This window comes from Pantherophis guttatus, chromosome 15 (assembly GCF_059756535.1).
Source record: "Pantherophis guttatus breed Tessera chromosome 15, ASM5975653v1, whole genome shotgun sequence".
NCBI classification, from domain to species: Eukaryota; Metazoa; Chordata; class Lepidosauria; order Squamata; family Colubridae; genus Pantherophis; species Pantherophis guttatus.
Genome location: NC_142077.1, coordinates 13,296,590 through 13,311,056, shown reverse-complemented (window position 1 = coordinate 13,311,056; position 14,467 = coordinate 13,296,590). Strand labels below are relative to the sequence as shown.

The 14,467-nt window shown below is 47.8% G+C and overlaps 1 long non-coding RNA gene across 1 annotated transcript; it reads left to right on the top strand.

The window, feature by feature from the left end:
• The first annotated feature begins 10,391 nt into the window (after positions 1-10,391).
• LOC132711968 (uncharacterized) lies at positions 10,392-12,931 on the top strand. Its single transcript, XR_009622674.2, has 3 exons — positions 10,392-10,737; positions 11,151-11,208; positions 11,927-12,931. It is a non-coding gene; the product is annotated as an uncharacterized LOC132711968 (long non-coding RNA).
• The last annotated feature ends 1,536 nt before the right edge of the window (positions 12,932-14,467 follow it).

The following is a 14,467-nucleotide window of genomic DNA, read 5'->3' as shown; positions in this document are numbered from 1 at the left end:
TGTTTCTCCTCACCATATACGCAACAGTTAGTCCCGTTATTCATCACCTTCAAGTTTCATAGGAAAGATTAAAAAGGGTTAAAAACTATTTCAGTATCATTTTGAAGACAGTTTTTATCCACTTATTATCCAGGCCTCAGGTTTCTAATCACATCACACAATTGTTTGTGAGTCCTTTACTGAAATCCAGTGATATCACCAGTCTTCCCATAATCTATTTAGGAAGTGTAATGATGTGTGAGAATGACTTTTGGGATGAGGGGAAGAGAGGCTGCCTAGGGAAGGATCAGAGAAGAGGGGAGAATCCTGCAGCTGCATAATGGGAGAGAAAGAAACTCAGAAAGGATCCTGGCTAACTTTTCAGGCTGAGAAAAAAGTTGGTGGGAGATTTCTTCTTTCAGATTTGCAAAATTTTGTTAATGTCGCATTACAATCAAGTAGAATTAGCACATCTGGAGGTGTTTTCCATCAGGCTGACCAGGGAGAAGATTATCCTGACAACTTTCTTCTTGATCAACCCATGCTTTCTGGGAATCAACCTGTTGGTTTCTAAGAGTTTATGAATCATCTTTTTTTTCTCTGTTCATTTTATTTTCATCTGCTCTAGAATGTTCCCTATATTTGACCACTTGTATCAATTATATACTTTTTCTATATTTTGTCAGTAAATGATTGACAATTTTTTCTCAAACTTTCTTGTTCACTTATGAAGATGATGGCAGTATTTGTATCCTAATTAAGCATATTTGGAGATGAGACAATTGTAGAACAAAGATTCAATGTGGGATAAGAAACAAAGTTGCTTAACGCATTGTAAGCCGCCCTGAGTCTCCGGAGAAGGGCAGCATATAAATCAAATTTAAAAAAAAAGTTCTCTGTTTTTCAAATTTCTGGACGTCCCCATTCTAGTTTCATCCCTTTCTGAATAAGAATGAGTTTTTCAATATTTCTCGAAGAAAACTGTACTTGGACCAAAATGGAGAGATAACAGCAGATCTGAGCATTGACAGCTTCTTGGTTCTCCCCAAGGAGGATATCACGGAAGAGACTCTGGCTTATTTTGAAAGACAGAGACTTACTATCAACCAAGATGCTCTTTCACGGCTAAAGTTGCTCAATAAGGTGAGAGAAACTTTGGTGTCTTTTCTCTGTTTTCCAAAGGTCCCATTTCCAGTGGGCAAAGCCTAGAGTCTCCTGGGTGGTTGGCCTCCCATGCCAGATGGTGTCATCTAATGGAAGTTCTTTAACAGACGGGACCTAAGTGGAGGGCTTTACCATGTTTTATGGAAACCTTTCAAGATCTTACTGGTCAGAGGTTTCTTTCTTCATTGCAGTTTAATTTCATATTAAAAAACCTAATAGAATAAAATTTCCTAAATCTTTTACAGTAAACTTTATTATCAGTTTTAATAAGAATTTATCATCATATTTTAATCTTTTTTCAATTCCATCCCATTAGACTACATTAAATAGAAAAGTACTTTATGGTAATGTTAAATTCTGAAAGCAAAAGGGAGGAACTAAAGGAAGAACCTGCCAGTTTTACCTCCTGCATCTGTTTAGGAGTCGTCAGAGGTTTCATAGTTGCCTCAGTGAAGACTAGAGGCTACTTGTCTCCATCCATTTCTCCCTCCATTTTCCATGGACGGAGAATCCTAACATATTTTCTTTGGCATTCCTTGTTTTTCTGCTCAGTCCCTGCCTCAGTCCAAATGTGTGGAAAGTTGCCATCCTGGATTTGTCAAGAGGGCTCGAGAAGGAGAGCCAGTTTGCTGCTATGACTGCGTTCCTTGTCCGGAGGGGACCTTCTCCACTCAGGAAGGTGGGTCACACTGAGGAAAATGGGAGGCTTTGTGGAACTGGATCCATCCAGAGGATTTTCATGAAAGTGCAAGTTAAAAGACAGATTGAAGCTCACCTGTTGTTGTTTTTAACCTGCACAATTTCTCATCTAAAAGGAAGTAAATCAGGAAGACTTGAAAGGAGGGGCTGGGAAGAGATGGGAGGAGGGGGTGGCAGACTGGGCAAGCTTTACTAACAGCAGAGGAAATATCTCTTCTGCTTTTTAGTTTGGATATGTGCTGCTAAGTTTATCTTTCTAGGAACATATGAGATCTTTGAAACTTGATGAATTGTTTTAGGTCCACATTCTGAAAGACCTTGCAATCCATTGTATATTGGATCCTCCCCTTGAGGATCACTGAGAAGGTGTCACTGGTCCATAATGTGGTGCTGTGGATAGTTATGGGGGGAACTCAATACACAAATAGTCTGCCAGTCATGTGCATCAATCAATCAATAATCAGACCAGAGCTGGAAAGGACCTTAGAGGTCTTTTAGTCCTACCCCCTGCTCAAGCAGGAGACCTTATGCCATTTCAAAGGAGTGACTGTTTAATGAAATTATTAAGAAATACTTCTTGGAAAATGCCTGGGGTATCAGCTGTTATCCAAAGAAGGTATTTTCTGTAAGATAAAAGGACAGAATATTAAAGAAATATTGCTTTTTTTGCTTTCTCAGATACCGAAAAATGCACCAAGTGCCCAGATTATAAATACCCAAATAAGGACCGAGTTCAATGTATCCCCAAAATTATAACCTTCCTGTCTTATGAAGAACATCTGGGCATCATCCTGGTTTCTTTTGCTCTACTCTTGTTCCTAAACTCAGGCCTTGTTTTAATCATCTTTATTAGATACCGAGAAACTCCCATTGTCAAAGCCAACAACCGGGACCTCTCCTATATCCTCCTGGTCTCCCTCCTGCTTTGTTTCTTATCTCCTTCTCTCTTCATTGGTCAACCAAGGAAAGCCACCTGCCTTCTCCGACAAATGGTTTTCAGCACCATCTTCTCAGTTGCCGTTTCTTCTCTCTTGGCCAAAACCATCACGGTGGTGCTGGCTTTCCTGGCCACAAAACCAGGAAACCGAGTGAAGAGATGGTTGGGGAAGAGTTTGGCCAACTCCATCATCCTTTCTTCTTCTGCTGTCCAAATTATCATCTGCTCCACCTGGCTGGGAGTTTCTGCCCCCTTCCCTGACTCTGACCTCCACTCCCAGCCTGGAGAGATCATCCTGCAATGCAACGAAGGGGCCGTTGTCATGTTCTATGTCACCCTCAGCTACATGGGCTTCCTGGCTGCCATCTGCTTCACGGTGGCTTTCCTGGCCAGGAATCTGCCTGGGGCCTTCAACGAAGCCAAGCTGATCACCTTCAGCATGCTGGTCTTCTGCAGTGTCTGGGTGACTTTTGTGCCCACCTACCTGAGCACCAAAGGGAAATCCATGGTGGCTGTGCAGGTCTTCTCCATCCTGGCCTCCAGTGCTGGTCTGCTGGGCTGCATCTTCATCCCCAAGTGCTACATTATCCTTGTGAGGCCAGACCTCAACACAAAGGAGCAGCTCACAGCCAGAACAAATGTAAAAACATGAGATATAACACCATTGTGATATTGAAAGAATTGTTAAAAGTTTCTTTTATTTGAAAGGAGATATTAATTCTTTCCATTTAGATAGTATGCAGGAAAAGAAAATCATATCTATATGTTTCAAAATGGGATTGTTGAATGACTGGAATTCTTCTAGCTCTCTTCCCTTTCAGCTCAATAAAGAGAAGTCTGTAAGAGTCATTCAGTGAAATTTGCTGTTCAGCAACAGCTTCTGAATGTGACACCTTATAAAAAATAATTAGGGCACTTGTTCCTACAGCTAAAAGTGTGTGTGAGAGAGAGTGAGCAGGAAAAGAGGTCAGGAGGAAGCTGTGGGAACCAGCCTGGTTGCCTGATCCTCTCCGTGAGAATGATGGAATGATGTGAAATGCCATGTTTGACTGGCTCTCAGCTGAAGAGGGAAATCTTCATCCCTCTTCTATAATTCTTTCTTGATTTCCTGATAAAACCTCCTTTGCAGAAAGTGTTCAGCAGAAGAGCTTCTGGGATTTCAGTTTGGGATTGGTTTCGGTTTTTTTTCGTATGTGCTTCACACCAAATTAATAAATAAATATTAACGTGTATTAAGAAATTGCCACTGTATTTTTTTTCTTTCATCAACCATAGAATTAAAATAGCAGTTTTAGCAGAAATTATAATTACTACCTAAAGCAATTTCTCTGCTCCTCTTCCAAGATTGTCTTGTCTGTGAAGGGCTGGAGAAGATGTCAGAGAAAGGGGAACTTGAGACTCTCCCCAGGAGGAGGTCTAGGGCAGTGATAGCGAACCTTTTTGACCTTCCCTTCTGCGCATGCTCCAAGATGGCGGCGACCAAATAAGCTCCGTTTCGGAGATGGGAGAGTTGCCGGTTGTCAGGGTCTTCAGGAGCCCTCTTGTCCATCTTCGGCTCCAGTCCCAGTGAGGGGAGCATCCGCCCTGCCTGTTGAGGGCTTTTTCGCCCTCCGGAACATCAGGGCAGGGCTGGACGGCTCCGCGGGAGATGGGGCAATGGGCCTGGCTGCAACAGCTGTTTCCGGTGTCGGGGGAAATGGAGGCCAAGGCATCCGGCGGCGGGCGGTGTTTGTTCGGCGGCGGCTTGAGGTGCCCCCCCCGCTCCCTATAGCCCTCTAGATCCCTGGGGCGCTCTTTTCCAGCATTTTCAGGGCTCCGGTATGCCTTGGAAGCTTGGGGTGCCTGATTACGGGCTGACGACGACGACGACGGCGGCGGCGGCGGCGGTGGCAATGGCTGACATGGACCGGCCGGCCAGAGGAACAACCAGGCAGCAGGTTGATGGGGGAGAAGCTGACAGCCTCACCCCTAGAATTACCATCTGGCTCACAGTTGATTTTTTTTACTGTGATGGGGTATTTTAGAACAAAGCTGTGTCTGGGGGTTGTGGAGATTGGGGCTGGAGAGGCAGGAGGCTGACCATGGTTTGGTTGGTTGGTCGCCTCGGGTGGCCTCTCCTCCCCCCCCTTTCCCCCAGGTATGGGTGGGTGTTGGCCTCAATGGCCAACCACCCCTGGATTGGACTTTCCTGTCTTGCTACTCCTACTCTCACCTCAAAGAAGATCTTGTGCCCATGGGTCTATTATCATCTTTATTAACATCTTTATTATTACCATCGTTATTAACATCTACACTTTGGACACTTTGGACCCCTTATTATGCTCCACTCACGCCCTCACTGCTAGGAGAGACTGTGCACCATTTGAGAGAGCTGAGGGATTTTCCACATCCCAACGGAGAGGATAGAACTTTGCTCCCATTAACTTTGTAACGGGACCGGCCGTCGTGAGAGGATGGTTGGCCATTAGCCTCTGTTGGAGAAAAAGAACTTTGGACCTTCTCCCTGTCGTGAGAGGACAGTGGAGTCCAGCCCTATAAATGGATATTTTGTGACCTTTATGCTCAGTTATCCCTTGGACTATGACAGATTCCCGGACTGGCTTTTCTTTTCCCATCTTTGGTTCGGTTGATGCTTCAAAAAACCGACCTTCTTGCGCTGCGAGACTCCCCCCTCTCGCAGGCCTGGCCCTCCACGTTATCGAGGGCCTATCTTGATGACGGGCTTTGGGACCCCGAGAGATGGCATGCAGCAAAGAGGGGGCTGAGGGGTTTTTTAGCTAAATTTTTAAGGAAAATTTTAAGGGGACCCGGGAGGGAGGGAGGGGGTTGTAAAAGTGGACCTGGGGGGGTCCAGATAGCGACTGCACGGGATGATGGGTTAATTAGCTGCAGCAGAGGGGTCACGAAAGGAAATTTAACCGGGGGGCAGGGGGACGATAGAAAGGGCTGTGTAATTGAAATCATGAGTGGGAGGGGCAGGTATGACGGGCGCAGGGGGTCATATCAAGTGTCGGGGGTGCGCACACGCTGTCTCCGAGCGATTGCGCACTCCGGCCCCCAATGCGTGACTCGTGTCCTGGGTTGTGTAGAGCCTCATGCCCAGGGTCTGCGGCTGATGTTATGTAATGCCAGGTCAGTGGTTAATAAGGCCTCCCTCATCTGTGATCTTATTTCGGAGGGGGGTGCAGACCTGGCAGGTATTACGGAGACCTGGTTGGGCCAAGAGGGGGGGTCCCCCTCGTAGAGATGTGCCCGCCAGGTTTCCGTGCATTTCATCAGCCAAGGGCCCAGGGGAGGGGTGGGGGAGTGGCGGTGATCATTAGGGAGAGTCTTTATCCGAGGGAAACCACTGTTCCTCAGATAGCCAGATGTGAGTCCCTTTGTGTGAAGTGGGGCCGTGGGGTGCAGATGGGTCTGCTGACTACGTACCTGGCTCCCTGCCACGTGGCAGCAACCCTGCACGAGCTACTCGACGTCATTGCCGGGGTGGCGGTCGATACCCCCAGACTTATTGTCATGGGGGATTTCGACCTCCCATCCACAGGTGGGGCGTCAGAGGTGGCTCGGGAGTTCATGGCTTCCATGACGGCCTTGGACCTGACCCAGTTAGTTCAAGACCCCACTCACATAGGGGGACACACTCTGGACCTGATTTTTATCTCTGGTCAGTGGTTGAATGATCTTGGTAGAGGGGACCTAGACATCAAACCCTTGTCATGGACAGATCATTCGCTCCTTCACTTAGACTTTCCTACCGATTTCCCCTGCCGCAGGGAGACGGAACCAACCAGATGGTTCCGTCCCAGGCGCCTGATGGATCCCGAAAGGTTCCTGACGGAGCTTGGGCCGTTTCCTGAGACTCTAACACACGACTCGACTGAAGAACTGGTGGCCGCCTGGGAAAGGGCGGCCGCTGGAGCTTTGGACCGCGTCGTGCCTTTGCGGCCTCTGACTCGATGCCGATCTCAATTAGCTCCTTGGTTCTCTGAGGAGCTGAGAGAGATGAAGCGTCGGAAAAGACGCCTAGAGAGCATTTGGAGGACTAGTCAATCCGATTCTGACCAGACACAGGTGAGGTCTTATATCAAGACCTACCTAGTGGCGATAAAAGCGGCAAAATCTAACCATTTTTCCGCTCTTATTGCATCTGCAGAGAACCACCCAGCTGCCCTGTTTAGGGTGACCCACTCCCTTCTTTGGGGGGGAGTACGGGAAGATCCCTTGCAGGGTTGTGCTGAGGATTTTGTGCAATTCCTGCATGATAAAGTCGCTCGGATTCGGGATGGCTTGAACTCCGATTGGATGAGTCCACGGGAGGAGACCGGGGCAGGTCTTGAGAATGTTATCTGGGAGGAGTTTGATCCTGTGACTCTCGAGGATGTGGACAGAGTTCTGGGTAAGATTAGTGCCGCCACGTGTTTATTGGACCCGTGCCCCTCCTGGTTGGTACTGGCCTCCCGGGAGGTTACACAAGGCTGGCTCCAGGGGATTATAGGTGCTTCTCTGAGTGAGGGTGCCTTTCCTGCCGCCTTGAAAGAGGCGGTGGTGAGGCCCCTCCTCAAGAAGCCTTCCCTGGACCCGGCTGAATTAGCTAACTATCGTCCAGTCTCCAACCTTCGTTTTGTGGCGAAGGTTGTTGAGAGCGTGGTGGCACGACAACTTTCCCGACACCTGGATGAAGCTATCTATCTAGACCCGTACCAGTCGGGCTTCAGGCGGGGGTACAGCACAGAAACGGCATTGGTCGCGTTGGTGGATGATCTCTGGAGGGCTTGGGACAGGGGTTGCTCCTCTGTCCTAGTCCTATTAGATCTCTCAGTGGCTTTTGATACCATCGACCATGGTATCATGCTGCAGCGGTTGAGGGGGTTAGGAATAGGGGGCACCGTTTTGCGGTGGTTCTCCTCCTTCCTCTCCGACCGCTCGCAGTTTGTGTTGGCAGGGGGACAGAGGTCGACCTCGAGGCGTCTCACATGGGGGGTGCCACAAGGGTCAGTCCTCTCGCCCCTCCTGTTCAATATTTATGTGAAGCCGCTGGGTGAGATCATCCGTGGGTTTGGGGTGAAGTGCCATCTGTACGCTGATGATACTCAGCTGTACATCTCCACCCCAGACCACCCCAACGATGCCCTTGATGTGATGTCTCGCTGCCTGGAGGCCGTGCGGGTCTGGATGGGGAAGAACTTGCTCAGACTCAACCCCTCCAAGACCGAGTGGCTGTGGCTTCCGGCGCCCCGATATAGTCAGCAGGTGCCATCGCTAACTATTGGGGGTGAATCTCTGCCCCCCACAGAGAGGGCTCGCAATCTGGGTGTCCTTCTGGATGCACGGCTGTCTTTAGAAGAGCATATGACGGCCGTGGCCAGGGGGGCCTTTTATCAGGTTCGCCTGATTCACCAGTTGCAGCCCTTTCTGGATCGGGACGCCCTACGCACGGTCACTCATGCCCTTGTTACTTCCCGGTTGGACTATTGTAATGCTCTCTACATGGGGCTCCCCTTGAAGAGCACTCGGAGGCTCCAACTGTTCCAGAATGCGGCCGCGCGGGTGGTTATGGGCGCAACTCGTTGTGCCCATGTGACACCCCTCCTGCGCGAGCTGCACTGGCTCCCAGTGGTCTTCCGGGTGCGATTCAAGGTGTTAGTTACCACCTTTAAAGCACTCCATGGCATAGGACCCGGGTACCTCCGAGACCGTCTTCTGCCACCAATAGCCTCCCACCGACCAGTCCGTTCCCACAGAGAGGGTCTCCTCAGGGTGCCGTCAACCAAGTTATGTCGACTGGCGGCGCCCAGGGGGAGGGCCTTCTCTGTGGGAGCCCCAGCCCTGTGGAACGAACTGCCCCCAGAAATTCGTAAGATCTCCGACCTCCGGGCGTTTCGCTGCGCACTGAAGACCCTATTATTCCGCCAGGCCGGACTAGCAACACAATAGTTTTTAAATTGGGATATTTAAATTTATTGGGGTTTTAAATCTGAGCCACTTTATTTAATTATTTTAAATTTTATATTGTTGTTTTGTTTGTGTTTTTAAACAGGCTGTACACCGCCCTGAGTCCTTCGGGAGAAGGGCGGTATAGAAATAAAATTATTATTATTTATTATTATTAAAAGTCTGAGCGCGGGAGCACTCTTGCGCTCCCATAATGCAATGCGTGCCCCCATTTGCGCATGCACACAGGACACCCCCCCATGCTCCCCTGCACATGCGCCCCACACTGCGCATGCACATCCCCAAACATGCCCCCCCTCCATGTTCTTAACGGAGGACAACTAAGTACTGGCCCGTTCCATGGCGAGACAGTCGTTCCCCGGCCAGTGCATGGCGCTGCCAAAATCCATCATTTTCAACTGTTTTATAAAAAATTTCCATAATTCCCATTATCACATGCCTTTTGTGCATCTGAAAACAGCAGCGCTATTTGCTTCAATGGGGGTAATTCATAATATTCTAATTCTGGGGAGCCAGGATGGGATCTGAGGGGAGAAGCTCTGGCCTTGGGACTCAGGGGCTCAGCCGGCCTGAGGGGGAGACAGGGAGGCCCTGAGGAAACTCCGGGGCTTCAACCAAGATGGGCTTTATTCAAGGAGCCAAAGAAGAGATTAAGTTCCACACACAGAACAGAATCTGAAAAGGGATGAAAAAAGCCATGAAGAGAATTCTAGCTACATCCAGTTTCCTCCTTTCCTTCTTTCTACTAGAGGTTCCCGCCACAAAATGGAGGAGGCTGCGCTTTAGCTGTCCCTCTCACTGCCTGTAGGGGGCAGTCTATACTCTGGCCTTTAAGCCACACCTGGCCTCCACAGGCACTGAAAGCGACAGCTAAAGCTGGAAAAGACCCCGCATCCTCCATTTTGTCGCCCAAGTCCCTTTTTGGAGAGGATTCTTTTGCCCTCCGTAAAGAGACGAAGAGTTAGAATAATGGACAAATGGAGTCGAAAGAGACCTCAGAGGTCATCCCTCCAACTGCCCAGTGAAGGGTTTACTAGAGCGTCTTTCTCAGCCTTAGCAACCTGAAGAGGTGTGGACTTCAACTCCCAGAATTCCAGTCAGCATTCAGGGTCCTTCCTCCACCGGGTCCTTCCATGATTTAGTTGTCCCTCTCACTGCCTATAGGGGGCAGCCTATACTCTGGCCTTTTAAGCCATACTTGGCCTCTGCAGGCAGCGAGGAGGACACCTAAAGCTGGCAAAGACCCCTGTGTTCCTTTAGGTACATTTTCACAAGGCCTTTTGGATACGAATAATATTTAATCTTTTGTGGTGTTTCCCTCTCAGCTCCCCTTCATCATCTGGGCCTGGAGAGGAAAACCTGGACTCTCTGGAGCTTTCATTCCAGATCCAAGGGGCGACATTTCAATCTGGGCTCCATCCCCACAGAAGGGGCAGAATCTGGGGCTCCCCGACCTCTCCAGGCGACCAACGGTTCCCCCCTCAGAAGGAGCCGCTGTGGCTGAAGGGAATTCAAAGCCCCTTCTGGATTGGCTCATCCACCTGCCCCCAGGTGAAGGCAGCCATTTGGTGGTCATTTTTCAAATCTCAGGTCCAGGCCAATCAGAGCCTTGGCTTGTGACGTCAGAGGCTCCTCCTGAGCTCATTGGCTGGAGCTCACCATGGCAACCGCCAGCATCCTTGGGGAGTCTGGACCACATAATGGAGGCTCTGCTCAACATCCCTGGAAAGTGGCTGGATTGGATGGCAGCACTGGGGGCATCGCAGGGCCTCCCTCGCCTGGGCTCCTCAGGAGGGAGAGACCCTCCCCTTTAAGGCAACTGAAGTATTCATTTATTTTCATTTTTTATTACATAGGCTTTTATACCACCTTTATTATTTCTCTAAATAGCCCAAGGCAGTGAACCTATCTAAGATTCCTTCATCCCACAAAAACAACCTTGTGAAGGCTGAGAGAGAGACTGGTTGCAGGTCACCCACCTGTCTTTCGTGGCTGAGATGGGACTCGTAAGTACTTGCGGGGGATCTGTCTTAATTCCAATGGTCATCACCTTTTCCTGTTATCAGAAATCATAGCAATACAAAGACGTCCAAATTGATGGAGAGCCAACTCCTTTGGAGGGTTTTGAGCAATGACATGCCTTGAGAGTGACTCGGAATCAAATGGGAAGCCAGAAGAATTTGAAGAGAGATCAGTATTGAGGGATTCTGTTGGTGTTTCTTGAACTAGGCCCCTTTAAGGTATGGGGGGAGACTTCAACTCCCAGAATTCTCCAGCCAGCCAGCATGCAGAATTCTGGGAGCTGAAGACCATCCATCCGTTAAAGGTTTTTACACAAAGTTGTTGTCGTGTAATTTAATGACTGATGTAGGCTATTGTCATTTGATTGTATTAACCCTCATCTGTTCCCTATTTGTAGGTTAAGATGACAATGAAAAGGAAGTAGTCAATAGAAGCCTACAGCTGAAAGGGACCTTGTAAGTCAACTGCCTGCCTGATTGATTGACTGATTGATGGATTAATTCTATGTCATCAAGTTGATGTTGATGCTGATGCCTAGCAGCCCATAGATGATTTTCTCCATGTAGATCTGCCCCAACCTGGTCCTTCGGGTCTCCCAACCTTCCCCCATCCCCACTATAGCTGCTTACTAGTGATCCTTCCCTTCTTTTCTTTCCTTCACCCACGTCAGCATTACCGACTTCTCCAGGGAGCTTTGTCTGCATTGATTGACAGCATTGAAACTGTGTGGATTCTGAGTGGCCAAAGAGGTAGATGGATGACTTGTCCCCAGTCTGGATTTTCAGGTCTCCCTAAAGTTCACCCATCCACACAATAATCAAATCCACTAACCTTACCCCAAATTGTCCCCTCCTTCTCTTCCCTTCCACCTTTCCCAGCATTAGGAACGTCTCCAGAGAGCTGGTTTTCACTTGATGTGCCCTCAAATATGATATTTTGAACCTGGTGCTTTGTAGCTGAGAACTGATCTGGGTAAATTATATCTAAAGGATCCTTTGGCAGGAGACCCCTCTGCAGATTGTTCATTGGTTCTTCACTCCTCCTGCATCTCATTCTAGCAGAAGATGATGGACTCCAAAACTTTAGGAAAAAGTCAGAATGGAGAAGGCAGGTTAGCAAAATTGGCCCTGAACGGAGAGAGGATGTGACTGTGTCTCTCCATTTTTCAAACAGGTGAGCAACAAGGAAGAAATGGTCAATATCCTTGGGCGATCTCTCAGTGACCACTGATGGTCCCAACCTCCAGGTTGATGAACTGAGAGACTCCTTTGACTTTCAGTCCCAGAAATTCCAGAAAGAAAATCAATGGATGAAAGATCAGCACAGCTGTCTCCAGGAGAAAGTGGATTAACTTAAGACCACAACAGAAGACCTGCAGAAAACCTGCAGAAGATCATGTCATCAGTTAGAGCTAGAGAACACATCTTTGATGAAATACATTGAAGAACTCCACAAAGAACTAGCCAATTGTCCATCTCAGCCGAGAGAAGGTGACTCTGAGAAAGACCTCGAAGAGGTGAGGAACCTTCCGCCAGAAGGTAAGAAATTCCTCCAGAGTCTACAGCATGAACTGGCTGAGATGGACCACAATTACCATGTGGAGAAAAGCCATTACAGCCAACTGAGAAAGTCGGACTATGAGAGAAAACAAGCAGAAGCACAGTCTGCAGCAGCCACATCAGACCTCCCAGATCCGGCTCTGGCCAGACTCACCTGGCACACTAGGTATCAAGCCCCCCCGCTTCTTCTCCCAGGTACACCAGATGAGAAACATGATGTAACTCTACTTTATTGGAAGGGCACATAAGAGAACCTTGCATGTCTGAAAGTACAAATCTCCCACCAAAGCTTTTGAAAGCCTGAAAAATGAGGGAGGGTCCTTTCTGAGGTTCTTTCTCTGCCAATTATGCACCTGGGGGCTCCCCTCCCCCCTTATCTGATCATTCCCTGTGCAGCATCTTCTCCATCTATTCTTCTATATTGTCATTAATACAGGCAGGATAGTTGAAGAAATAGGATTTTTTCAGGATGCAACATTTATATCGACTCTTAGACAAAGCTACTTTGATGTTGTTTTAAAAATACCACCCAGTTTTTAGAACAATATCTATGATTTCCTAATAGAGTGCATAAGTAAAATCCAGTAGAAAAATAAATAATTTTAGCAGGAGGACTTAACAAGCTCTCCTATTTTATATAAGAACAAACGAATGGCAGCTACAATGTGAATCTTTCATTAAGATTTCATTTGTACTTTTTCTCATATCATTTCTTTTTTTCAAATCTATTTTTCATTTCATTCAAAACCTCCAAAAAATGGGGGGGGGGAATGACAGACAAGCCCCCAAAGCTAAATAAAACTAGATTAAAAAGTGCATAAAAAGATAAAAGGGGAGAAAAGAACCAGTTCAGATGAGGAAACCAGGAACAGGGGAAAAAACCCCTGCTGAGTCTGGCTGCCATCTTGGGGGGAGTCGGAAAAACACTTTCCTTCCAGTGGTTCAGCAGCTGCCACCCCTGGATGCTCAGCCAGCAGTCCTGAGTCCTGCAGGTCATTTTCCACCAGATGTCCAGGAATTTCAACCCCTGGCATGGTCCTTCCTGACCTGGGCAACTGGAGAGCCCACCTGGGTTTCTGTCATGTGTGTTTTTCCCTATTGTTTATGGGAGAGGCATTCTTTGTCCAGTTCCTCTCATGAGTCCTCTCCAGTATGGTTGAACCTCAGGTGTAGCCCTCATCTTCCTCTGAGCACACAAGCCCCACAACCACGTCAAGGTCCTGCCTCACAGGGGGATTGTGGTTCTTCACACCGTCAGCCAGATTGGATGTCAGCTCTTCCAAGGAAAGCGGCCTTTGGCAATTGACCAATGGTGAGGTTGTCAATGCCATGGGTGTCGAAATGGGGCTCCAATTGTTTTGGGATTTCACTGATGGCAGTTATTCATCATGGGGCAAAAAAAGCACCAATTTAATATTTTAATAATAAAATAATAAATAAGCAAGAAGCAATAAATAAATAAAACTTAGCAACCTAGTTAGTATTTAAAAGTACCAGGCTCCCACTCTTCTTTCTTTTTAGCTTCCAAGGCCAGCCATCCCCACCCAAAAATCCAAAGCAGGAAATGCAGCGCAACCAAGGACACCAGGTGACCTCAAGAGACCCCAAATCCTCTCCCTTCAGCTAGGACTCTTCTTGTGGACAAGTCCTTGGTCCACTCACTTCTTGCCGCCTCCAAGTTGTCCACTGACTGCAGTCACCTGGGTTTTTCCGTCTCTTGAATGGAATCCATCCAAGAATTAAATAACAATAATATCATCATAATGGAAAAAACCTGATAACCAAATTAGTTCAAACACTTTCCAACCATCATATTGTTGAGCAAGGTAGAACGTCTGACATCCTCCTTCTTTCATCAATGATGGTGATGTTGGGGTTGATGGGTTCCGGTATGTAGGGTTCCACTGTGATGGAGGCCGACTCAACATCCTTAGTTGGTTGCTCTGGTGACACTTGCAAACACCTTTTTATGGGAATTGAAGAAAAAAACAATAATTCCCACATCACCATAATTGATGAAAGACGATGTCAGATATTCAGCCCTGGTCAACAATGCGATGGTTGGCATCTCTTCCATCTTGTGCAAGGTAGAACGTCTGACATCCTCCTTCGTTCATCAATGATGGTGAGGTTGGGGTTGATGGGTTCCGGTATG